Raw genomic sequence first — 26,798 nt, forward strand, 5'->3', positions numbered from 1 at the left:
GACACTGTTCCCGCCTTTCAGGCACTTCAAGCCGAAAACTAGTTTAAAAGAATCAACGTTACAATAGATGCAAGTAAGATATACAGAAAAAGTGACTGACTCGAAGGGGTGAAGGATGCGTATTTAGGGTTGGAGGGTCCGCGCCCCCAGAGCAGCTTCCGTTCCCGGAGATTTCAGCTCCCGAGATCACCCAGCACCCCGCGGGCACAATTAACATTTTAATCACGTCTCCGTCCCCACCCTCCGAATTCCTTTCCGGCTGCCGACCCGCCGGGTAGTCCCTTCCAGGCGGCCCCAGCTTATCACCCCCGGCCCGGCCACTTCCCGGCCGCGGCCAGGCGAGCCTCCCAAAGTTTCCTGTGACGCCGCCGCCCGCCTCCGGCCGCATCCCGCCCTCACTCTCACCCCGGCAGCCCTGGACACCGGCTAGAGAGGAGCGAGTTACAGGGACGAGGAGAGCTGAGCTACCAGGAGGGCCCCGCGACCCCACCCAAGTTGGGGAGCGAGCCCGGAGGGCGGTGGCCGACGCTCCACGCCTCCCCTCGCCACGCCCGCAGCCCCCGGTCCGCGCGCGCCCACCGGGCCTGGTGCCCGAGTCCCACCCCTCCGGGGTCCAGGCCAATCGGCCGCGCCCCGCCTCCTGGGAGGTGGTGGAAGAGGGGGTTGGGGGTCGGGAGGCAGTGCCCGCCTTCGGCGGGTGCCCATTGGCTGAGACCTCGAGGGTGCCCGGAGACCGGAGTGCAGCTGGATTGGCCGCGGAGGCTGGTGACAGCAGCGCTCATTGGCTGTGGCGGCCCCCGTGACGCGGGGTGGCGACTGGCTCCCGTGTCTGAGGGGCTCCTGCTTGTCAGGTTCTAGGTAGGTGAGTTTCGCGCCGCCCGCGGCGGGCGCTGTTACCCGGGGCAACGCCGGGGGAGGGGGGAAGAGTAGGGAAGGCCAGCCGAGAACTGGGGCAACACTCCCTTCCCTCAGTGGGGCGCCTGGGGCTCTGCGCTGGCTGTGGCGGCTGCGCCGGCTGCGCCGAGCGCTCTTTCTCCGCCCTCAGCCACCCCCCCACCTCCTGTCCCCGGCTGCGGGGTCTCCCGTCCATCCTGCGCCCGCGGCGGCACATTCCTGTTTGCGGCTTGGGCCGGGCTGCCCACCCGGCCGGGCGAGGCCCGCCCTTTCCACCCACCCGGGACTGGAGGCTGAGGGGGCGGGTGCCGGCGCGAGAGGGCTGAGGCGGGCGCGACGGCTCCGCCCAGTCGCCGGGTCCGGGGTTTGCGGGGTGTGGGGCGGTGCTGGGAGTACTGTGGGCACCGCCCATCATGCCCGCACCCCCTTTTCTCGGCGCGATCCCCTCGGCGCGGGCCTTGGGCTGGGCGACCACCCCCAATCCCTAGGTGTTCCCCCAGCCCCTTTCTACCGCTGGGGCCTTGCGGTCTCCATGGACCGGCACAGTCCGCCCCCAGCTCTTGTCTCGTGTCAGCTTCCCCACCCCCTGCTTTTATCCCCCATCTTCCGTCCCTACTCTGTCTGGGCCAGGAGTGACCCTCAAGAGATAGTGTGAAGCTAGCGCAGGCGGGGCAATTTCTGTTCTGTTCTCTTTGCCATTTACGGTTGAGGAGGTGTTTGGAGTCACCTTCGGGTCAGCTTTCTGGTTAGTCTCCTTTAGGATCAACTTTCTGAAACACGCTAATTGAGTTGGTTTTGGTAGGGTGGTACGTCTTGCACAAATTAACTGTGAAGTTGTCGCTTTTGTGTGTGTGTGTACATTTGTGATTTTGATATATAGTGCTGTGCAGTGCAATGTCTAATAATTTATTAAGGCTGGCACTTTCATTTTCGATTGCCTTATGGTTAAAAAACCTTAATCTTTTTAATTCATAAGAAGCTGCATATATTCGTAGTAGTCTCACTGTAAATTTGACAAAAATTACTCTGGGTGTAGTGCTATTTCTCTTTCTCCAGATGTTTTAAAATACTAAAAAAATTTCTTAAATGGAATAACAGCGATATAAAAGTGTAACAGAAAAATCAATAAGAATAGACCAAATCTATTTTAGTGATTAAAGACTAGAAAGTACTTTTCCACCTATGGAATGGGGACAGGATTTTTAAAAACTATTGCAAAGTATAATTATTTCACTGTGCAGTGTTGTCCTGGTGTATCTACGTATATGGGCTTTAGGAAGACATACTTGTGAAGAGCCACACATTTGTCAGTGAATGCAAAGGAGGGCTCAGTGTATGTTTTGTGATCTGGGGAATCTTTTCTGCTAGTTCTCTTGAGCCAAGTGAACTGTTTTCAAAGGTACTGGAAGTATATTAAGGGCATACTTGGAAACCTTTCTCCAGTTTCTTCCATGAAAGACCTTTGGCGAAGATCTGTTTCTCTTCCATACTGATGGTTGGCAGCATTAAATATATACCATGTAAAATTATTTAGGGTCCGGTTAAAGCAGCTTCTGCACTATTTCAGAGTTTGATGTCAGTAGTTGAAGGAATAATTCAGGCTTTTGGTAGACCCTTCCTTTTTATTTCATCTTCAACTGTTATGTAGCTATAACTCTGGTCTGTGAACATTTCACATTTGCCTTTTTTTTCCTCCAGTATTTCACTATGAAAAATTTCAAACAATGTAGGCAAGTTCAGTTGTGCTGTGAATACTCACCATCTACACAGCAATAACATTTTCAGGACAGCTGTTACATGGCATATACCAAGGAATAGAGGAACTGAAATTATCAAGTTTGAAAACCAGCATAAATATGTATCAAACCAAAATATTGTAAAGTGCTTATTTCCGTTCGTAGATGGTAATAGTGTTTATAAAAACTGTAGTAATTGAATTCCATGAGACTATTATAAAGCAGTCCTGTGAGTAGGAAGTCATAATCTTTGTAAATCAAGGCCTTGGTGAGTTAACTGTGTTTTGGTAATCAGAAAAAAAAGGAAATCTAATGAACTTGTTACACAAATAAAAATCTTCTTTTAAAATTGGACTCTTGTGTTAATAGATTATAGTTTTCTACTTGATTTTTAAGTGAGCGTCTTCTATTGAAGACAGGTCGAAGGGACTATCAATTATGCACTGTTTTGGTAACATACTTAATAAATTGGGTCAATCTTATGTATGTTGTTTGGGAATAAGAATGTGTGTTTTTTTTTTTTTTTTTTTTTTTTTTTTGCGGTACACGGGCCTCTCACTGTTGTGGCCTCTCCCGTTGCGGAGCACAGGCTCCGGACGCTCAGGCTCAGCGGCCATGGCTCACGGGCCCAGCCGCTCCGCGGCATGTGGGATCTTCCCGGACTGGGGCACGAACCCGTGTGCCCTGCATCGGCAGGCGGACTCTCAACCACTGCGCCACCAGGGAAGCCCAAGAATGTGTTTTTGTAATGGAAAAAGAAAGCTTACAAATGTGAACTTTTTTTAGTATAACTTTTCCATGGAAAATGAAGTAATTTAGAGAGATTTAAGTTAATTTTGATAGGACTCAAAACTATCTTGCGTGTTGTTTCATGGTGTTGCTAAAGGAATATTTTAATACAGAACTTCAATTTGTGATAAAAAGACTAAGAAACTGGTATAAATTCACATATGTGTATATTATATTTATAATTTTCCCATACTAAGGAAATTCCTGCACTCTTCTTTAAGTATGTGAATACTGCTTTTCAGTTTTAGTATGTCCTAAATCTGTTTTTCATACTTTGCTCAGTTAATAACTAATTTCTGAAATAGTGAAATTGAGCTATGTCTAAGAATTTATAGATCTTTGGATTGCCTCATTATTTTTCCATATCTCATTTGACTTTGGCATGCTTATGTGTGGTTTATTTTTCATGCCATGCCATTGAAAGATAGAAGGGAACAAGCAGGTCATAGTTTTGGAAATTTGGAAAGAATAAGATGTTCAGATACTTTTTAATCAAAGCTCCAACTACCCCCCCCCGCCCCGCCTTCCTCCCTCTTTCCTTTTTTCTTGCTCTCCTGTTTTTATTATAAAAGTTAAATGCTTTAAAATCAATTCAGAAACTATACAGAAAAAAAGTCATCAGTAATTCCATGATAGTTAATGTTTTGAAATAACTGAAACTTTTGTTTCTTCTGTAACACTCTACCAATCATTGCAATTTTATGGTCTTCATTGCACTGTGTCAGCACTTACATCTAAACTTGGAGGAGTTCCTGAACTTGAGACTCAGTTAGCCTAAATTAGAAGAAGGCTCCAAAATCTGGAGGAAAAATGGAAAAGAATCACTAGAGGACAGATTAGAGTCAGAACAAAAGAATCAGACCCAAGCAATTACCCACTTTTTCTTTTTTCTTAAGTATAAATATAGTCCTAGTTGACCATATGAAACTGCTGTATGACTGACAAAATATGGAGCCTCTCAGGTTTTTTCTTTGGAATTCAAAGTGTCCAAGTAAGATGAAGTTTACTTAGTGCCTGTCTACAGAAGTTTTCAGATTTTTCTATTTGGGGGCGATATTTCATATTCAGCTTTTTAAAAATTTAATGTCATGCATGATTTGGAATTATTTCCTAAATATTCATTTATACTTATCAAAGTATGACTAATTTTTAGCCTATACATTGTCACTGCTTACTATAAGCTTAATATTGTCTCCTCCTTTAGAAGGTTTTAATTAAAAGACTGAGAAGTTCAATGTATGTGTTTCTTGTGAGATAGCAGGGTATAGTGAAAAGAAGAGTCATTTATTTTGGAGCCAGATAATCTGGATTTCAGTCAGAAATTAGGATTTTTCTTTTGTGGGATCTTGGGCAAGTTTCTTAATCTCTTTAAACCATAGTTTCCTCATCTGTAAAGTGGGGATGATATAATTGCCTCACAAGGTCGTTATGAAGAAGAAATGAGACAATTGAGGTAAAATGACTGAACTTAGGGAGTGTTCAGCATTCACATTCAGTTCCTTTCATGGTAGTTTTCATTTCATCTCTTCTAGTATTACTGTGTTTATTCTATGATCCTAAAAGTCCCTAAGTTTTAGGCTTCAGAAAGTAAAATAATGTACATTAAGCTTACTTAAATTGAATGATATTTACATTTGTACAAACCAAATAATTAGAAATATCTCAGATTAGCTGTTTTTTTTTTTTTTTTTTTTAGCTCTTGGGTCGCTGTATCTCAGCGATAATCAGAAATTTACCTTAACTGATTTTTACCTCAAAATATGTCCAGTTTGTCTGAATTCCTGAATTATTTTTCTTTCACATTAGATTATCATCTGTTGTTGGATGGTTTCCCTGAATTCCTTTCCTTTGAACCACAAATATTTGCTTAAAAGTGGTACAGAAAAGCTAAATGTTACCTTCTTAAATCTCTAATGCTCCCTGCCGCCTTAAATTACATTTACTTAATCTGTTTAAAAGTTAAACTTTATTTTCAAATGTAATAATACACAAAACTCTTAACTGAAAGTTTTCTGTCTCCTACAGAAATCTCCTATATGATTATTTTTTAAGGGAGCAACATTTTACAGATATTCCTATTTCAAAATGTGTGTTCAGTAAGTATGGGGTTCTGATTCTTAAAGAACACACACTTATAGTTTAAATGCACAGACCAGCCTGTAGTTATTGGGTGTTGTGAAGCAAACACTGAACTGGTAAAAAGTTAGGATTGGAACTAAAGAGTCCTTATTGTCTCATCCAGCAGTAAAACAAAGATTTTGTGATCTAAGTCAATGATTGTCAATATTTTTTCCACCCAAGTACAAGATATGTACGTGTGACATATTCTAATACGTAGTTTTCTAGTATGCCCTCTATAACTCCATCTTATCCTCTCCCACTCTAGGAAGCATATCAGAATGCAAGTGATTGAGAATGACACTATTATAGGGATAAACTTGAATCTACTCTGATTTATTGAGAAAAGTGAGTCATTAAAAAAAAGGTAAATAACTGTTATTAGTAACAGATACTTGAGACACACCTTATAGTACTATCGTTGAGACCCAAGTTATTTCTGCATTTTCCTGAAACGAATGCTTCTTCACTTTTTCTTATCAGTGTTGTAATGCTTACGTAAGAAGAGATTACTCATTTTATGTAATTGATAGTGAAGAGCCTTACATTTTAAAGTCAGAGTAAATAAAATAACATTATCATAGAAAATTGAAATTAGTTTTCCAGTATAAGTTATTTTACTTGCAGAAAAAGTTTTTCCATAGTGGGACAAATGGTTTTAGGAAAAGGGGAAACTCTTAATAGTAGAATATTTATATTCTAGGTGTTTAGTATATAAAAATGCTCTTTACAGTGGCTCAGTCAGAAAAATTTCTTTAAAATTACATTTCTGTGAATGAAACTGCTCTTGAATAGTTCATCCTACATAGAAGTAGTATGTATAATATACAGTTTGAAGTGAAGACTTAGGAAAACTATGTTCATTAGACCCTTAGCATTAGCAAGTGGTATTTCTTGAAATCTTTGTGGACCTAGGATATAGCTACCTTCATAAAATACAGATTTAATTGAAAAATTTAGTTGATCTCTTCAGACCCTTAATGATTCTATAAACAGGACTCTGTCGTCAAAGTTGTTAAGCAATTTTTTGCTTCTAAAATGAAGGCTGGATGATTTTCATTACATCGTTAGTTTACATGCAGAGTTTCTTATTCTTGGCTTTTTTGCCCTGGGGTTTGTAGAACAAAAGAGTGTTTTTGGCTTAATCACAAAGCCTGCTGCACTGTCACAAAGTTGAAGAGTTAGTCGTTGGTCACTGTAATGCTTGATGCTTACTGCTGTTTCTTGGTCATGGTTTGACAGGAGTTGGACACTTCAGGAGTTTGTGTCCCTTCTACTCTATGTCTTCAGCTTGGGAAGATTTCCCAAGCTTCTCCTGTCAGTTGTTGGAACTTTTTGTTAATTTCACATTATACCAAGAATAATGCATTTGACTCTTCTACCAATATTCAGCTTTGGTAACAAATGGTTCAATAGCCACCCTAGCAGCCACATGACTTCTTACTTCGTGAGAATGTTTATACAGTGCTCTGACTTTCTCTTGAATTATATTTCCTTCAGAATCACATGCTTTCTATATACATTCGTATACAAGTTGCCATCATTTCAACTTTCAGTAAGGTTTTAAAATTTTGCTTTGGTAGGAGCAAAGGAAACATTTTAAGCATAACCTTTGTGTTTGTTTTATAGAGTCTGTGGTGTATGGTGGACTTTCTAATGACGCTGATCCAGTCACTGTCACATTTCTTATCCATTCTGAATTTACTGCAAATTTATATATTTTGGTTAAGTCCCATCACTTTGTCAGGCCTCTTTACTTTCTATGTGTTGAATAAATTGGCAATAGTAGATTAATTAAAGGGAACTGAACAGTGCAGTTGTATCAGATAATTTTTAATAACAAATAACTTGATGATCATTATCCTGATTATTTATAAACAATTATGTTGGACAAAGGATAAGAATTTTCATGTAGATTTATATATAATAGAACTTTTTGCAAAGCAGGAGGCTGATTTCTTTCTCTTACCAATAGTTATGTGTGTGTATATATATATATACTATATTGTATTATGATTATTTATGCATAGCCCTTTTTTATCCCCTCCTCAACATTTCTAAGGAAGAAACAGTTTCTGTCAGTAAAAGTTTTTGAGTAAATTACATGAATTCAGATATTGTTATGGGGGAGGGGCATTGACATTTCTTTAGTGCCTGCTAAAAATGTTAGGCATTTTTGTACATTTGTTTTTATTTTCATCACAGCCCTATAGATTGGGTAGCTTGTATTTTCTTTTTGTGATCTGGAACCAATCTTAGGTCATATCCAAGGAGATTTAGCTATAAAGTGATACCCAGGATTTTAATTTAGGTCTTTGATATGCTAAATCTCAAATAAATGAAATGATAAAAGTCTAAACATAGTGAACCATTAGCAGTCCTGGACTTAACAGCAGTTTCAATTACTTGGGAGTGACTCTAAACGTCCATTTTGAAGTATTTGAAGTTTTGTTGAAATAATTTCCTCTTATTGGAAGTGAGACCCTAAGATATGCATGACCTCACCTAACTGCCCAGTGTCTACATCTCACCTTGACTTTGTTCTCAGTTTGAAGTTATCCTGTATAATAACTTTTGTCAAGTGATAAAATTTTGCTTCTTTGTAAAAATTTTCCTGAAAGAGAAAGCCAGCTGCTAGAAGTGAAGAAAAAGTAGAGGCCTAAGAAAGTGGTAGATCTTAGCCAGAAAATAGGCATTTTTCAATATGTTTAAAAATGGAGTGTTGAATCCAGTGAGTCTGGATGTGAATCAATCTACCACACCTTCTAGGGAAACAAAACTTGCCTTGTGGAACATTGTTATTGAATGTTTCAGCTCTGTCAAAAATTCTCATGGTTTTTAAATTTCTTGAAAATGTCAGGGGTCTTATATTCATAATTTCTATCCCATTTCCCTTCTGTCTCACACTCAACAATAATATTGAAAGAGATTTGACTGTTTATAAAATAGCTGCTACTTTCTAGAGGTTAATGTCATTCTGACAAATATCTTAAAATACTAGCATAAACAATAGTATTCTCACGTAAAAGATAATATGGGTGTCCTTTTCTGAGTTTCACAATTAATTATAACAATAGTAGCTAGTCAGTGGTGATGGCCTTTTTCTAAGGTTCTGATGTTCTGTTAATATTTTGGAGCCAATTTACCCCGTCACTGAAACTGGCCATCTAAGTTTGAAGTGACTTAGCTTAGAGACACTTGCTATTACATGTCCTTAAGGTAGCTTACATTGTAAAAATAATGCAGAAATGTTCTATACTATACAAGAGGTAAGTTGTTGCAGGAATGGGACAGAGAGGAAGAAGGTGTGAGATTCTTCTTCTTTTGGTTATTCAACAAATGTTAGTAGAATACTCACTTCATGTAAGGTCTTACTTTATGGCTGCAGATAATTTTAAAGCATAGAGAAGTTTCAGACTGTTTTCTTGAGAGAGAGAGTAGATGTAGTGGAAAGAGCATGACTATTAGAGCTAGACCCATTTAGGGTTGCATCTGTGCTACCAGTAATTAGTTGTATGAATTTAGGCAAAGAATTTAATGCTTATATCTTCAGTTTTTTTTTTTTTTGGTTTGAAAACTAACCCCAGTTTTGTCTAACTGGTAATGATACTAGATTTTTTAATACCTTTCAGTTGCATGAGACTAAACCCCTACTCACAGTATCTTAGAGCACTGGGACAAACAGGAGTGTATTCGCTAGGTATGGATGGATTCAAGGGCTCAATGGCCTCAGCAAACTCAGTGGATTTCTCTTGTGTTAGATATGCTCTCAGGTAGGATTTCTTCATGTGGAGCTCCCTGATGGTTTATATTCTTTCAGTTTAGTAAGCCCAACGTAAAAAACACTGTTTCTACTCATAGTTTTAGCAAAAGCCCTGGGATTACATCTCATTGAATGAGTTAGGTCATTTTTCCATCCTTGATCCTGTGGTCAGGGGAATAGTATATGATGATAGGCCAGATCTGGATCAGGTGTTAACTGTTGGAACTGGGAATAGGAAGTGTGGTCAGCCACGTGGTCTGAACCATGCAGACTGAGAGTCAGGGTTGGTGGTTCACTGAAAGAGAAAGAAGGTACTGTTACCATGGGAAGTGGGAGTGGATGCTGGACAAGCATAACCAAAAGACATTCACTCTAGTCCTCCTAGTGTGCATCCATGTCCTCCCTCATATATAAACCCTTGCAAAAATGCCCTCATCTAATATAATGCAGTGTTTCACTTAAAACTTCCAGTGCATTTACCACTTGACCCCCAACAGAGGAAGACAACTCAAAGACTTGTTTAATTACTGCATCAAACTTTAAGTCTAGAATCTCTGGGTAATTACTCTCAGTTCTGTTTGAAAAGACAGCCTCAGGGTCAAGAAACTTATGGTTAAATCATAAATATAACTAATTGTAATAAAGCCAGTATTCAGTGATAGAAGGAAAATAACATAAGGACAATAAAAACTCTTAATTAGAAAAGAGAAAAAGGGGAAGTAACCCACAGAGATTTTCCAATTTTCCAATGATCTGTACATTTCATTGGTCAGGGGTGGCAAGGACTCTGCCTGGGCAGTGGAATAAGATTTTTGATTAGCCAACATGGCTGTCTCTTGTTCTACCACCCAGGAAGATCTTTGTTATTTCTCCTCCTGGTCACAGCCAACATGGGTATTGAGAAGAATTCCCTTACTGTGGACTGCACAGTTTTAGCAGCCCTTTTGCTATTGATGAGAGCTTGGAGTCCAGGAAAACATCTTGAGGGCTGAGCAGTAACAAACCTTTGCTGGGAGTTTCTTAGTCAATACAACTTTCCTATAAACTTAGTAGGTTTTTGATTTATTTGTATTTGACCAACTTCTCCCCAGTACCCAAAGCCCAAAGCCTAGTCCTTGAATCAAACTATTGCCCTGGTATGTCTCTAAACAACTTTGCCACCCTAACGCAGCGAGTAGTTCTCCAACAGGGGGCATTATTTTATTTATTTATTTTTTTACCTCGGGATATTTGGCAATGTCTGGAGACATTATTATTATCACAATAGGGGGTGGTGGGGTGAGTAGGCAGGTGTCACTGGCATATAGACGTAGTGCCCAGGGATACTACTGTTAAACATCCTGCAATGCGCAGGACAGCCTCCCACAACAAAGAATTTTCCAGTTCAATATGTCAATAGAACTGAGGTTTGGAATCAAGCAAATCCTAGGCTTCTCAATCTTCATCTTGGCCTCTGTCTCTAGGCCATTCAGAGCAACTTGTTGAAGTAACGGTGCACAACTGGTTTGTCCCTGCTCCCAGGCTATAAATATATTTTTTGCTAGGATGGCTGGGGAGGAGCCCAGAGCACCAGGCTTTCCCCACCTTTTATTTTGTGTCGTTAAAGACCCGAATTTTAGTTTAGGGATATTTGATTTTCAACCATGTAAATTGCAAGATAATCCGCCATCTTGAATTTGTAATGAAAGACTGAAAAGATTTTCCTTTTATTAAGACTTCACTCAAAGTTTGCTTCTCTTTTGAGGGTCCTTACTGAAGACTGCTGCATAGTAGGCAATATACCAACATCCTGACATTTTTACTAAGTGCCCTTCAGTTCCATCCTTACTAGGCAAGTAGTCTGATTTTTAAGAGGTGGGAATTTACCAGATGTTTTACTTATTATGGATTGGTCACTTCTCACCCTATAATACAGGGATACCAGATTCCCTTCATTTTCTTTTATTGACTCAATCAGTTCTACATTTTAGGGCTGTCATTTGTAATGATTGATTTCCAGCATAAATTTTTATATTTGTCAGTCTTCTTTTGTATGCCAGTGATAGAAATCCAGTTAAAAAATCAATCCTTCCCATCTCTGTAAGTGGCAACTCCATTTTTGTTTATGCTCAGACCCCAAACCTTGAAGTTATCCTTGACTCTTTTTCTTTCACCTCCCCAATACAATCTTTCAGTATATTCTGTTGGCTTCAAAATATATCTGACATCTGACCAGTTCTTATCACCTCTACTTGGGTCACTCTGGTTCAACACCATCTTCTCTCTCCTTTTACATAACTCCTAGCAAGTCTCCCCACTACTACTGGTACTCTCAGAATATTTGCCTCAGAATTCTAATAACATTCTTTTGAAAAGTAAGAGATTACATCACTTTTTCTCAGAATCTTTAACTAGCTTCCCGTGTAACTCAGAGTACAAGCTCAAGTCCTTAAAATGAGCTAGTTTTGTGGTCCTGCTCTCCTTCCCTTCTGAGGATCTTTCTCTGAACTCAGATTTTACTGTTGTCCCCACCGCTCACCCCATGTAGGCCTCCTTGGTCTTCCTTAAGTGGGTATTTTGACTTACTGTTCCCTCAGCCTGGAATGCTCTTCTCCAGATATCCATATGACTCACTTCCCTATCTCCTCTAGGTCCTTGCTCAAATAGTACTTCCTCTGTAAGTTCTTTGATTACCGAACAGAAATCTGAAATCTCCTACCTCCCTCATACTTGCTACCTTTTCCCACCTTTTCCTTCATTATAGCCCTTATCCTTTTCCTGCTTTTTCTTTCTTTATAGCCCTTATCACCACTTAGCACTTTGTATTTTACTTATTTATTTTGTTTTTTTTTCCCTCTCTCTAGAATATAATCTCCACGAGGGCAGGAATTTTTGTCTCTGTTGTGTGTGTGTGTCTGTGTGTGTGTGTGTGTGTGTGTGTGTGTGTGTAGGAAAATTCATAACACATATTTTAGTAGCCTTCCAGCAAATATTTGTTGAATGAATTAATAAATAAGCAAAAATAGTTTATTGCATCATGTAATTGATAATTCTAAAACACTGATGAGAACTCCCTGCAGAGGGAGAGAGATTACTCATTTAGCAAATCTTCTGTAAGGGAGAGGGGGAAAGTGTCATTAGATTTATTAACCTAGACTGTAAGTCAATATAAGTATAAAAAATATGAAGTAACGGGACCCCTTGGTGGCACAGTGGTTAAGAATCCACCTGCCAATGCAGGGGACAGAGGTTCAAGCCCTGTTCCTGGAAGATCCCACATGCTGCGGAGCAACTAAGCCTGCGTGCCACAACTCCTGAGCCTGTACTCTAGAGCCTGTGCTCCGCAACAAGAGAAGCCACCAATGAGAAGCCCGTGCACCACAATGAAGAGTAGCCCCTGCTCGCCACAACTAGAGAAAGCCCACGTGCAGCAACGAAGACCCAACTCAGCCAAAAATAAATAAATTTATATTTATATCAAAAAAAGTCCAAATCTATTCTAAGATAAATAAGGCTTTAAAAAAATATGAAGTAACATAAGAAATATAAGTTAAAAAAATATAAGTAAATGTCTTACAGGGAAGGGAACCAAAGGGCTTTATTTCTCATTGGAGGTCTCTATCTTTAGGGAGATATTGTTTCTAGTTTCTAAGTTTGTCTGTTATGCAAATACCCTTGTAGTACCTTTTGCTTAGAAGGCTCTGACTGTGCAGGAACTTGAGAAATCCAGAGAGAATTGTTTCCCAATAATAATTCTGCATTCCAGCAGCTACATCTGAACTCACCTGAACTCAGACGTGATTAAATCTAGAGATAAAACGTTTTCAAAGTTTTCTTCGTTTCTCTTGTCATCCCTTGGCACTTCTTTGGGTTGGCTCACTGTCAAATAGGTACTTACTGTGTTCTTTCAGCTTAGCAACCTCAGCTGAAAGTTTTCTTTCTGGTTAGGTCCTGCAGAATTTTGGGATTGAGTCTTATTGGTCCAGTTGGGTCACATGCTCATTCCTGAACCACTGCTTGGGGCAGGGAATATGCTGATTGTCCAGACCTGGGCGCCTATTCCACCTGCACCTATTCCAGGAACTTCCTGTTTATTCCAGGAACTTGAGAGTGGAAAGGATCAGTGCCAGGCAAACTACAGTGATTGACAATAGAGAAGGGTGGTTCAACAGAAGAAAATTTAAATGCTGCTACCAAAAGGAAAGGAGTTGAAAACAATACAGGTCCATCACTTACATTCACATGCAACTCACACTCATTTTTTTTTGAAAGCTTAGACTCTTTATATATATAATATATTGTATTATGATTATTTATGCATAGCCCTTTTTTATGTAGGCATTCCTGCCTGATCTATTTTTCACCTAACATCACATCATGAAAAAGAAATTTTCTTTGAAAACATAACTTTAAGTGGATATAAAATTAAATTTAAATTCATTGCTTGATTTTAGATATTTGGTTTATCAGAATTAGATTCTGGTTTATCAGACTTGGGATGTTACTTATTGGAGAAGTAGGAGAAGTAGAGATCAGAAGGAGAAGTAGGGCCAGGACTGGGGTGAGGCAAAAGAGATGCCTGGGACACAAAGTGTACGTCGATACTCACTTTTAGGGTCATGCAACTGCAGGGTGGCACTTGCATGACTCTGAGAGTGAGTGTCTCTGTAAATTTTGCACCCTGGGCACCTCTCTTGTCTCACCCTAGTCCTAGTCATAATGAGAAGCACATTCAGGGAATAGGAACTATGTTTGGCTGTGAGTGTGAGTTAGAGGTGGTAGCCCGTATAATTGAGCAAGTTGGTGGGAGTGATTAAGGTGCACTAGATAGTAGTTATTATACGTTTTCACTTGTCTATAGAAACCTTTGCTGAGCTCTGATAAGGATGATAATACCTTTGAAGTAATACAAGGAATATAAGTTTTATTCATGCATTTATAGTAGTTTGAATAAGGAAATGTTCCATTTAGAGATACTACCGAGAAAGCTGTTATTTATTTTTAACTCAAACTACTTCAAGTGGAATATTATTTTTTTCATTGAAAAATAAAAATTGTAGAAAAGACTTGAGTTAGAGAGTGTTACACAAGTAATACCTATGTACTTTGACTAGCTTCCTTAAGCAAGACATTTGCCACTGCTCAATGTTGGATATGAAATCCCAGTAGAATAGTTGTCTTTCTTGTTCTTAAGTCTTTGAAAATAACTGTTTCTGTATCATAGTGAGAGACTAGAATATGGAATTCTAGACATCTCTCAGGTTCCTTAGCTGATAGAGAAGAGAAGCTGAAAAAATTTTAAATTAAACAGATTGTCCAGTAATTTTGAGGTCTGTGTTTGAAGTGGAATTAGATAATATATGTAATGTGTGTATACTTAGGTACACATTCACTACATTTTGTATCTTGGAAATCTGTAAGTAATACTGTTTAATATTGGAGGTTTGATTTAAGATACTCTATTGAAAGCAGTATAGAAGTCATGATTAAAACGTCCATATTTAAATATCATTTTAAGGCTTTGACAAAAGTTGTCAAAGCCTTACTTTACACCAAAGTGTACAAATCAGAGAAAGCCGTAATTCCCCTTGGAATTTCATCCATTCAGTAGCCACTTGTTTGGTGGCTATAATGTTCAAGTATTGTGTAGGATGCTGGCTATATTAAGATAATAATCCCTGTCCTTAATCACGTCACAGTTTAGTGTTAGAAGAGGAATATAATAACACTTTCATTGTATGTTGATTAGATTTCCAACCCGTTCTAGCATTGAGAACCTTGTCAAATCTAGAAGAGAGTAAAATGCTTGTTAGGGGGCAAAGAAGGAATGCTTTTGGAAATGTGTAAAAAGCTTAGAAGAGTAGGAGACGTGGAAGATATTCCTGATATGCTGTGTTTGGTTAGTTTCCTGACCAGAAAGAAAGGAATAATCTTATTTATTGGTAACATCTATGAAACGTCCTCTGATTCATGCGAAAGTCAAGGAAGCAAGGGAAATGACAGGAAACAGAATAGGCAAACAGAAAAGAAGAGCTTGAAAGAAGAGAGTTAATTACAAACCAAGAAGTCAGGGTTAGAAATACTAGGGCATGAGACAAAAAATGAGAAACTGTGACAGGGCTGTAAAATGCACATTCAACATCAGTGATAAAGATGAGAGCCAGTGACCAAGGAACATCTTAGAAATTCTCCTAGTTTCAAGGATTGAATGAGAGCAGCCAACATCAGAGCCATGCTTTGGCATACCGAATCATGTTAGACAAAGAAAGTGGGTGTTTGCCAGGAGAATCCTTCCCAAACCTTCCCAGCCTTTGACAAAGTTTTTCTTACACAGTTAATTATTTCTTTAGGCTGTAATATCTTAACATATTATAGATTAAATATTTAAAATTTTGCTTCTTCTACTGTGTTTCAAACTTGAAATTAGTTTTATGCTGTGAAAATGGAGAAAAACATGAATTACCTCTTGAAAACTGAGGAAATAGGTTAGGGAAAGTTATTGGGAAAGTTGTGGGAAGAAAGGGGAGAGAGTAAGCAGGGGATGGACAAGCTAGGTAAGCATAGCATCCTGATTTTTAATGTCGTGAGCGTGATGAACTGCCAAAGTTGATTTCCAGTAGGAGCCTACCATATTCCATGTGTCCATTTTTACCTTTTTCTCTGTAGTGAACAGTTCTGACTCCTTGAATTTCTTCTTGCAGCTCATGTTTTCTGCCTAGACATATGATCATTCCCATGAGACTTCACTGCACGTTTTCTCAAGTGTCTTCCTCATCCCTAATGTGTAATCCTTCAACATGGACCTGCTACTTTAGCTAAGATATGACCAGCAACGAATAGTAGTAAGGTAGGATTACTTTACTCTTCTTAGTAAATTACTAAATAAATTTATTTATATATATATATATACACACACACATATATTAATACATATATATACATATATATAAATTTTTTTCCTCTGAAACTGTGAAAACAGTTTTGACTTGTCTTAATTTTATAGTGTTCTTTATGTTATTCTCCTGCCTAGGCAGGCTACAATCATTTTATATTTGTGTTATTTATTTTTTTGCTTGGCATTTATCCTACCACATTCTATTCCATTTATGATTTAGTTATTATTTTTTTCAACTAACACTTACAGTCAGCAGAAGCCAACTCTATCTCTTTCCTGACCTGTGTGCCCACAAGTCCCATATTTTCAACTGCCTTGTACCAAACTCAGTGTATTTTATTTTTCTTCTTAAACACTTACTTCTCCTTCTGGTTTTTGTATTTCCATTAATAGAATTATTAATCCATTATCTAATATAGTCCTGTATTCACTTACTATTTTATTCATTTATTTGATGCACATTAATAGGCTTGTATTAAGGATCAGAGAACTTCCTGGGGATTCTGGTGATATAATGATGGATGAGTTGGATATCCTATCTTTATAGCTTATATTCTAGAGGATGGGAGAGGTTAAAAACTACACTGACAAAATAATTATGAATTGCAGTAAATTTTTTGAAGGAAAGCAAATGACTTGGAGATAAGGTGCCGGAGCTACTTCAGATAGGGTGGTTACAAAAAGCTCCTCTAAGGAGTTGGTATTTAAGGTGAAACCTATATATGAGAAGGAGCTATTTCAATGAGGGTATGTGTGTGTGTGGGGGGGCATGGTGGTGGTGATATTTTTGGTGGGGAAAGCATTCTCATTTGAAGGAATGGAAGAGTGAAATAAGTCAAACAGAGAAAGGCAAATACTGTGTGTTCTCACTTTTATGTGGAATCTTAAAAAGCCAAACTCATAGAAATAGAGAGTGGAATTGTGGTTGCCAGGGGCTGGAAAGTGGTAGAAATGCGGAGATGCTGGTCAAAGAGTGCAAACTCCTACCTATAAGATGAATAAGTTCTGGGGATCTAATGTAGAACATGGTGAATCTAATTAAAAATACTGTATTATATACTTGAAAGTTTTTAAGAGAGTAGATCTTAAATGCTATCACCACTCACACACACACACACACACACACACACACACACACACACACACACAGACTCAGTTGTAATTGTATGAAGGTATGGAGATGTTAACCAACTTTATTGTGATAATCATTTTACAATGTATACATGCATCTAATTATCACATTGTACACCTTAAACTTACATGGAATTAAAAATACTGTATTATATACTTGAAAGTTTTTAAGAGAGTACCCCGGGAGCCTGAGTCTCACACACACACACACACACACACACACACACACACACAGACTCAGTTGTAATTGTATGAAGGTATGGAGATGTTAACCAACTTTATTGTGATAATCATTTTACAATGTATACATGCATCTAATTATCACATTGTACACCTTAAACTTACATATCTTATATGTCAATAGTATGTCAATAAAGCTGGGTGGAAAAAAGAAAAAAAAAGGAATAGTGGGTACAAAGACTTTGAAGGAGGAAAGAGCTTGGTGAATTTGAGGAATTTAAAAAACCGCATTGTGGCTGACATAGTAGGAGAGACCGAGATGGGTAGGAAGAAGTTATAGAAATATTCAGGGCTTTGAAGGGTTTGGCATGTAGTTTGTTTTGTTCTTAAATTATATCATCATTTTAGCTACTATGTGAGGAATGGACTAAGTGGGCTGGAACTGAAAGCTGGCAATTTTAGGAGCTAAGGTGAGAGATAGTGGTGCCCTGATTAAGATGCTAGCAACAAGAGTGAGATGGATGGATTTGAGATGAATTTCTTTTTTTTTAGTCAAAGTCTATGGATATTTTTGGTGTGGAAAGAGTGTTACTCAATGATGACTCCATGATTTTTGGGTTTTGAGCAACTGGGTGGATGCTAGCATCAGGTACAGAATCTTTTTAGGTAATTATCTTTCTCATTATCTCAAGGATTAGTTGTTTTACCAAAAGGGAAATTAATTATAATGCTACAAATAACATTAGTGCTGGAAGTAAAAGCATCTGACAAATTTGTAGTATGTACTAGTTAATACTTTGTTTTGCTTTACTTTAGGTGCAAACACATAGTTTTTAATTCAATAGAAATTGAATAGATATTAAAGTAGACCTTTCCACTTCTGTGTTACTTATTTTTTCTAAGTTAATTAGTAGTCATATCTTTCTTTTGTTTTTTTTTTTTGCTGAAGAATTTTTACAGTGTTTTCAAAAGAGAGGAGTTAATGTTTATTGTTTGTGACAAGCATTTGGCTAGCTGTTTTAAATACTTTATTTTTTTTTACAGTCCTGTGAGTTTTCCCTCTTCGCATATGGTTATCTTTTGAGTTTTAGAGCTGAGAAGAAGTAGTTGAATAATGCGATATTGTAGCTGGAAGGTTACCTTAGAGATCATTCACTTCCTCTTCTTTCAGCTGAGACCTAGAAAGCTTCCATGACCTGACCAAGATCACACAGTTGATTTTCAATTTTGCTGAGACTAGTGCTGCCTTTACCCCTTATGCTTCCGTCAAGCTGGCATCTTCTCAAGCCATCTTCCCACCCCTTCAGTATTTCATTTTGAAAATGTTCAGTGCTACAGAAAAAATGGAAAATGCGGGACAATGAACACCCATATTACCTTTCATCTGTATTCACTCACTGTTAATTTTTGCTACATTTTCTCTCTCTTTATATATTTATATATTTTAAAAACCGCTGGAAACTATATTAAAAGTATATATTATATTTATATTATAATATATAAATATATAATATAAATTTTTAAGCATGCATTTCCTAAGAATATGGATAATTTTCTGCATGATTATAATATCAATATTTATATAAGAAAATTAACATTAATTTAAGGATACGTTTAATATAATGGTCCATATTCAGATCTCCCCAGTTGTCCCTAAACATTTTTTTTTTGAGTTTTTTGGATTTAGGATTCAGTCAGGTTTCATGCACTGTATTTGATTCTTATCTCTTTATTCTCTTTTAATCTTCAACAGTCCCCACCTCTTTTTGTTTTTCATTCTCTATCTGTATTTTCTCTTAAAATATATAGTTTGTGTATACTTAATGTCTTTCTTGAGAATTGTCTGGTTTCTGAGAACATTATTCATCCAAAACTTATTTGCAGTTTGCTTTTTCCTTCCAATTCTCTGAGGTTGCTGGAGATAAAATTGTTTATTCCAAGCTTTTTTTAAAAAACATCAATCCAGCTTTACATATATATTGGCTGAGGTTTCTACGTTTGGTTGGATTAAGTTAAAGATAAAAAAAAAACTGGGAAATTTATGTTGTATTCAACCCACTGGCACCAGTTGGCAATTGAAATTCATTTAAAACAACTGAAGTCTGCAGGAGTTGTTCCCCTACCTACTGTGGCCCTCTCCCACCTCCTAACCAGTTGATTATACCTAGGAATATATATGTAGTCACTGTGGACGTTACAAAGCTGTAGCAGTCTAAGTCTTCATCTTTGAAAAATGCACAATTTCATGTGGGAAGTAGATTGAAATGCAAATGATATATAAGCAAGTTAGTAGAGACAATCAGAGCTAGGCACAATAAGAAAAGATCTAAGTACCTGCTCTCTCTGGTACTTGTGTAGGGCTGGCCTTCAGTGAGTGTTCTCTTTCTTCCTTCCTTGCTGGCTTTTGAGTTTCACAGATTTGTTTGGTTTTCTTTAAGAATTACATGGCATTTAGGAACAAGTGGAGCTTTGTGGGGAGGAAGTGGGAGGTAAGTTTTAAACAGTATTTTCAAAGTGGGGAGAGTCATATTTTGGTTGAGAGGAAAGGAAGAAAGTGCCAGTGAGGAAGGAACTACTCTGGATGTTTTAGGGATGTCTATGAAGACTTTTCCTTCTTTTTCCTGCAGCCAGGATTAGATTATACTTCTGTGTTTTTACTATACTTGGTACAGGGATTCCTTAAGAGCAGTTATTGTTAGGTATTAGAACTCTTCCTTTCCTCTAATAAGCTTCCTGAGGCTGTGACCAGTACTGTTTTATCTTTGTACTCAGAACTTCACTTAGTGTGTGGCATATTGTAGACATTTTAAAAGTACTTATTGGATGAATAAATAAATGAATGAAAGGAGTTTACTAAGACATAGAGCAAAAAGACAAAGATTCCTTTCCTGGGCAACTACAGTAATGGTTCAACCTGTGGTTAGATGAATTTATTGCTGAGGTGCTGAATTAGAGCTAGAATTGGTTCAGGTAAAACCTGAAAAAAATGAGGGAATAGAGAAGGATGAGACTTTTGGTACAGGAGCCTGGGATATGGAACAGGGATAAAATTGTTCAGTGGAAACCAGAAGCATTCTGTGAGAGGGGTCAAGATTCTGTTATGTGAATACAATTGGGAGATTTTTCTGTCTCATGATATAAATACCTTTGTCATTTTCTGAATAAAAATAAATTAACTATATTTGAGGGAAATAAATTTTTTTTTTTTTTTGGCCATGCCGTGCGGCATGAGAGATCTTAGTTCCCCGACCAGGGATCGAACCTTTGCCCCCTGCATTGCAAGCATGGGGTCTTAACCACTGGACTGCCAGGGTAGTCCCATGAAGGAGAAATAATTTTTAATGTTAAGCATTCATCTCTGAAATTTGATTTTTATCTTCTCAGTCCTCAGTCTTAAAAAAAAAAACTTGTTGGGGAGTCTTTTCTTTAAATTTTGTTAACATTATAAAATGAATATATCCTCTTATAAAAATACAAACTAGAGATACATAAAATAAAAAGTGACATTCTTCCCAGTATTCTAACTCTCATTCTTCAGAGGTAGCTAATGTTAAAGGTTTGATGTGTATCAGTTTGAACTTTTAAAACTTATATAGTCATCCCTTGGTGTCTGCAAGGGATATCAATGATGCAGGACCCCCTGCTGATACCAGAATCTGAGGATGCTCAAGTCTCTTATATAGATGGCATGGTATTTGCATGTAGCCTACACACATCCTTACCATGTACAGGCTACCTCAGAGATATTGTGGGTTTGGTTCTAGGCTACTGCAATAAGGCGAATATTGCAGTAAAGCAAGTCACACTAATTTTTTGGTTTCCCAGTGCATATAAAAGTTATGTTTACACTGTACTGTGGTTTACTAAGTGTGCAATAAATAGAATTATGTTTTTAAAAACAATGTGCATACCTTGATTAAAAAATGCTTTATTGCTGAAAAATGCTAACCATCATCTGAGCCTTCAGTGAATCATAGTAGTGACATCAAAGATCACTGATCACAGATCACCATAACAGATATAATAGTAATGAAAAGTTTGAATTACTGAGAGAATTACCAAAATGTAACACAGAGACATGAAGTGAGCAACTGCTGTTGGAAAAATGGCGCTGATAGACTTGCTCGATGTGGGGTTGCTACAGACCATCAATTTGTAAAAAACACATTATCTGCGAAGTGAAAGAAAGTGGAGTGCAATAAAACGAGGTATGCTTGTACTTTAAATCAACTCTAGATTACTTATAATACCTAACACAATATAAATGTTATAGAAATAGTTGCTGGCATGTGGCAAATTCAAGTGTTGCTTTTTGGAACTTGGAGGAATTTATTTTCTTGAATTTTTTTTTTTTTTTTTTTTTGCGGTAGGGGGGCCTCTCACTGTTGTGGCCTCTCCCGTTGCGGGGCACAGGGTTCGGACGCGCAGGCTCCGGACGTGCAGGCTCAGCGGCCATGGCTCACGGGCCCAGCCGCTCCACGGCATGTGGGATCTTCCCAGACCGGGGCACGAACCCGTGTCCCCTGCATCAGCAGGCGGACTCTCAGCCGCTACGCCACCAGGGAAGCCCTTTTCTTGAATATTTTGATCCACGGTTGGTTGAATCCATGTGGATTCAACAGGTTCCATGTGGAACCTGTGTATATGAAGGGCCAACTGTATTAAAAATTTATATTTGTATAATTTAAAAAAGAGGATCATTTGATATACATATTCTGAAATTTGCTTTTCCTACTTGTCCTTTCATTTCTACTTATACTTCATGTACTTCCAAAATTAGTTTGATGTGACTTTATATTTGAAATGTAAAAGGACAGAATCACGAGCAGAGAGTAACAGGCAAAACCCAGAGTTAATCGAATATCTGAGGAAGATAAATTTAAAAAGCTCATGCTAAGGAAAATACCTGCTAGTTTTTATTTGTATAATTGCTATCTTTGATTTGTTTAATCTCTATGAAATTGTAAAAGTAATCATTTTTCATATGATGCACTTCTGAATAAACATATAAGAGATAATTAGAGTCAAACTTTGAGGCTCGTGGAGTACACCTATGGGAATATACCTATATACCTGACATCGTATGAGAAACATGAGGATACAGTCATGAATAGGATACTGTCATTCCTGAATGTTACGATAACAAAGGGCAGAGGCAAGAGAAGGCTGCCTAGTGGAGGTGATCTGAGCACAGTCTTGAAATGCTAGTAAGAGGTAGTGAAGCTTTAAAAAAAAGTGGCTAGGGAGAAGAAAGAAGGCTTGATTAAGCATTGGAGGTTTTTAGGACAAGTACAATGGAAAGAAAGTTAAGGGAGGTCAGTTGATTCACAGTGTGTAGGGAAAGAAGTAGGGGGGCTCTATGTCCTAGTTTGTCTAGGACAGACCAGGTTTACACCTGTAGTCCTGGCATATTGAAGAATAGCACCTCATTTTACTCTGAAAAGTACCCTAGTTCTGGATGATAAGTGACATCCTTACCCTAGAAGGGAGAGAATATAGGGGGAGCTGATAAATTTTAGAGGAAATAGTGGGTGACTGGAGATCATTTTGAGGTCAAAGAGTAGGTATAGTAGTAGTTTAGACTCCAGAGAGGCGTAGGAAGGTAGTAGGTTATGGTCTAGAACTAGGATAGTAAAATTTACCATTGCAGAGATGAAACAGTTTTAGATTCAGATTATGGCCAGTAGCAATGGGTAGTTGAAATGGACTTGATTGAATGGATCTTTGGAGAAGAGAAAGACTACAGAGGTTAAAATCTCCGTGGATGAAGATAAGACTTGGGTTGGAGAATAAGATTGGGAGCAAGTGGAGATTGAGAGGCAGATTTGGAAATAATAACAGCAAGGTGGAATAGAATTTGGTAGAGCTGAATGGCGTAAATTTCAAAGGAGAAGAGATTTTTGAATAAAATTGGAAAGAGCAGTGATTTGGAAATGGCACTAGGGAATCAGGATAATGTTACCCACCCCTCATCCCCCCTGCCGCGCCCCCGCCCCCCAGCCCCATGGATGTGGGTGGTGGAATGTAGGGAAGGTGTAGTCTCCACGTAAGAGCCTGTGTTTTTGGGGAACCAGGTTTCTGATGGGAATTAAAGGGTAGAGATTTAGGGAAGTTTATTTACAAACTGAATGGAATTCTAGAAGAACGATTCAGGAAGAAAACAGATTTGTTGGAGCATGACTGTAGAGAAGGATGGGACAGGAGTGGGAATTAGGCCTGGCCTTTTGGGAAAAGATGGAATTATACAAAAAAGCCAAGAATGAAATTGACTTTCCTCCATGTTTTAAAGAGTGGCACAAAGTTTGCCTGATACGGGCTCTCTGACAGGCTTTCTCATTGCAGAGTAGGGACTGGCTTTGGCCTAGTTCATATAACTTATAACTGATGAAACCTTGTTGGTTGCCATTCTGTTAGTATATGTGTGCCTTTAATGAGCCTATTTGAAAGTACACATGGATTTTGAAATTATTTTTACTTCTCCCTACATTGTTACTGTCCTTGAAGGAAAAAAATTTGGCCTTAATTTGAAAACTGAACTCTTTTATAATAATTGATCATATAGGAAGAGTTAAAAGGTCAAGAGGTATCTGGATAACAGTTATAGTTTGAGAATTTAGGGCATAGAAGTTAGTATGCATTGAGCACTTATCCTTTTAACTTTGTTCCCGTTTTCCTTCAAATTAGCCATGGTTCGCAAACATGTTCCCCATTTTTCCACCTGTGTATCCTTGCTTATGTTCAAACTTGTATTTAGAAAGGAGCCCTCCTCCATCACTTGCTCTTCTTTGTTCTCTCTTGTGTGGGTGCTCTCTCTCTCTCATGCTTTATTAGCAATGACTGCTTTTTAATGTCTCTCCAAAGCCGGACACACTAAATACTTTATCTCATCTAATCTTCACAATACCTGCAAACTAGGTATTACTATCCCCATTTTAAAGATAAGAAAACCGATCTTTTAGGAGGTTAATTAAAATGCGCAGTTACACAGTTATGAAATGGTAGAGTTAGGATTTCAACCCAGGACTGTTTTCAAAGCCACCTCTACACACACCTTTGCAGAGAGACATGTATGTACATGAGCTCCTTTCATGACTATCCCTCAAGGCTTGCCAGAGATTTTTTTTTTTTTTTGATTAAAAATAGTTTTTCTAGCTTTAATGAGATATAATTGACATATAACATTGTATAAGTTTAAGGTGTAGAGCATGATACGCATATAATTGTGAAATGATCTTCTCTTCTTAATAAAGGTTTTTTGAGTACTCTGCTCAGCTGTACTCTTTCCTTTCTCTGTGTCTTTGTAGCACTTTGTACCTCAGGCTTTTATATTCTGTGAAGACTTCCCTGATTGTCTCTAGAAATGTGGTACATACTTCCCCTGTATCCCCACTGAGCTCATAACCAATTTGTATTTGTGAACCTGTTTAATTATATGGCATTTGTTTGTTTCCACATTTGTTAACCCTAGTAGGTGGTGAGCTTCTTGAGACTAGGGACTGTAATTTTGTGCATCTTGATATTCCCAGCACTGAGAAATATGCCTGGCAAATAGGTGCTCACTACTGTCGCTGAATGAATTTTGAATGAATTGTGTCATTGTTACCTGTGAACTTGTCTATTTATTCTTAATACACAGTAATTGGTTTGAAGGCAGTAATCCAGGATTTTATTTATGTTTGTATCCCTAACAGTATCTCTCCCATGGTTACTCAATAAATACCTGTTGATTTATATAGTATCTTAAAACAAATAAACAAAAATTCTGTTAATAATCCTGCTCTGCCCCAATAATTTTAAATATCAGTACTTCAAATACATTTTTAAAATTAAAAAGAAACAGTTAATTTAAAAGCAAACATGTTGTTCATTTGTTTATAACCTCACACAGCTTTTATTCAGTTTTCTCTCTCAATGAAACATCATTATGTATTAATGCTGTTCCCATAGGCTGTCTGGCCAATCTAGTGCTGTTTCAGTTGAATTTAACTTTTATTTTAAATTAAGCTAAAGCAACACTTTGAAATAAGGAAAGTGTAGGAGGAGTTTTAGATACCATATCTGTAAGGTGGTCAAGGTCAGCATATATTAACTGATAATGAATGATGTTGCCTTTGTGATTAAACTTTGGTGACTGTTCATTCCAGCCTGTTTAACTGCTTCTGAAAAAGCACCTCATTTTGTATTCATGTGAGGTCAATTTTTTGTTTTGTAACTGTGGTTATTACTTGCACACTTGGTGGCTTTTTGTGACTTTGTTTCTGTCTTGCTACAAGCAGCTTAAGACAGAAACTTTGTTCACATAGTCACTGTTTCTGACTTCTGTCAGTATTGAAACATATAAAAGGTAAGAAATACCGTTTATTTTTGTACTTTGGCGAATGATTTTATAGTCTTTATCAATGAACAAACATATTCTGATAAAGTAATTTGAACCATAAACTGATTTTGATGGGTTTTATTAGTCAAGGATTATAAATTCAAATTCTATTAAATTTCTTTTTAAAATTTTCAAATTAATTTATTTTTTTATACAGCAGGTTCTTATTAGTCAGCAGTTTTATACACATCAGTGTATACATGTCAATCCCAATCACACAATTCATCACACCACCATCCCCACCTCCCCGCCGCTTCCCCGCCTTGGTGTCCTGGTGTCCATACATTTGTTCTCTACATCTGTGTCTCAACTTCTGCCCTGCAAACCAGTTCATTTTCTAGGTTCCACATACATGCGTTAATATACGATATTTGTTTTTCTCTTTCTAACTTACTTCACTCTGTATGACAGTCTCTAGATCCATCCACGTCTCAACAAATGACATGATTTCGTTCCTTTTTATGGCTGAGTAATATTCCATTGTATATATGTACCACATCTTCTTTATCCATTCGTCTGTCGGTGGGCATTTAGGTTGCTTCCATGACCTGGCTATTGTAAATAGTGCTGCAGTGAACATTGGGGTGCATGTGTCTTTTTGAATTACGGTTTTCTCTGGGTATATACCCAGTAGTGGGAATCCTGGATCATATGATAATTCTATTTTTAGTTATTTAAGGAACCTCCATACTGTTCTCCATAGTGGCTGTATCAAATTACATTCCCACCAACAGTGCAAGAGGGTTCCCTTTACTCCACACCCTCTCCAGCATTTGCTGTTTGTAGATTTTCTGATGATGCCCATTCTAACTGGTGTGAGGTGATACCTCATTGTAGTTTTGATTTGCATTTCCCTAATAATTAGTGATGTTGAGCAGCGTTTCATGTGTTTGTTGGCAATCTGTATATCTTCTTGGGAGAAATGTCTATTTAGGT

General features: G+C 38.0%; 1 protein-coding gene across 6 annotated transcripts in view; it reads left to right on the forward strand.

Moving 5' to 3' along the window:
- The first annotated feature begins 403 nt into the window (after window positions 1-403).
- FER (FER tyrosine kinase) overlaps window positions 404-26,798 on the forward strand; it is a 466,113-nt gene continuing 439,718 nt past the window's right edge. For 2 of the 6 annotated variants that reach the window (XM_024125793.3, XM_024125783.2), the window contains exons 1-2: window positions 404-858; window positions 15,981-16,126. The gene's annotated coding sequence lies outside the window, so the exon portion shown is untranslated. Of the gene's footprint in view, window positions 863-5,823; window positions 5,905-15,980; window positions 16,127-26,798 lie in introns of those variants that run through there. The other 4 variants (XM_055086705.1, XM_024125788.3, XM_028493127.2 and 1 more) reach the window with 4 other exon arrangements.

Source organism: Physeter macrocephalus, chromosome 8, assembly GCF_002837175.3.
Source record: "Physeter macrocephalus isolate SW-GA chromosome 8, ASM283717v5, whole genome shotgun sequence".
In the NCBI taxonomy this organism is placed as follows: domain Eukaryota; kingdom Metazoa; phylum Chordata; class Mammalia; order Artiodactyla; family Physeteridae; genus Physeter; species Physeter macrocephalus.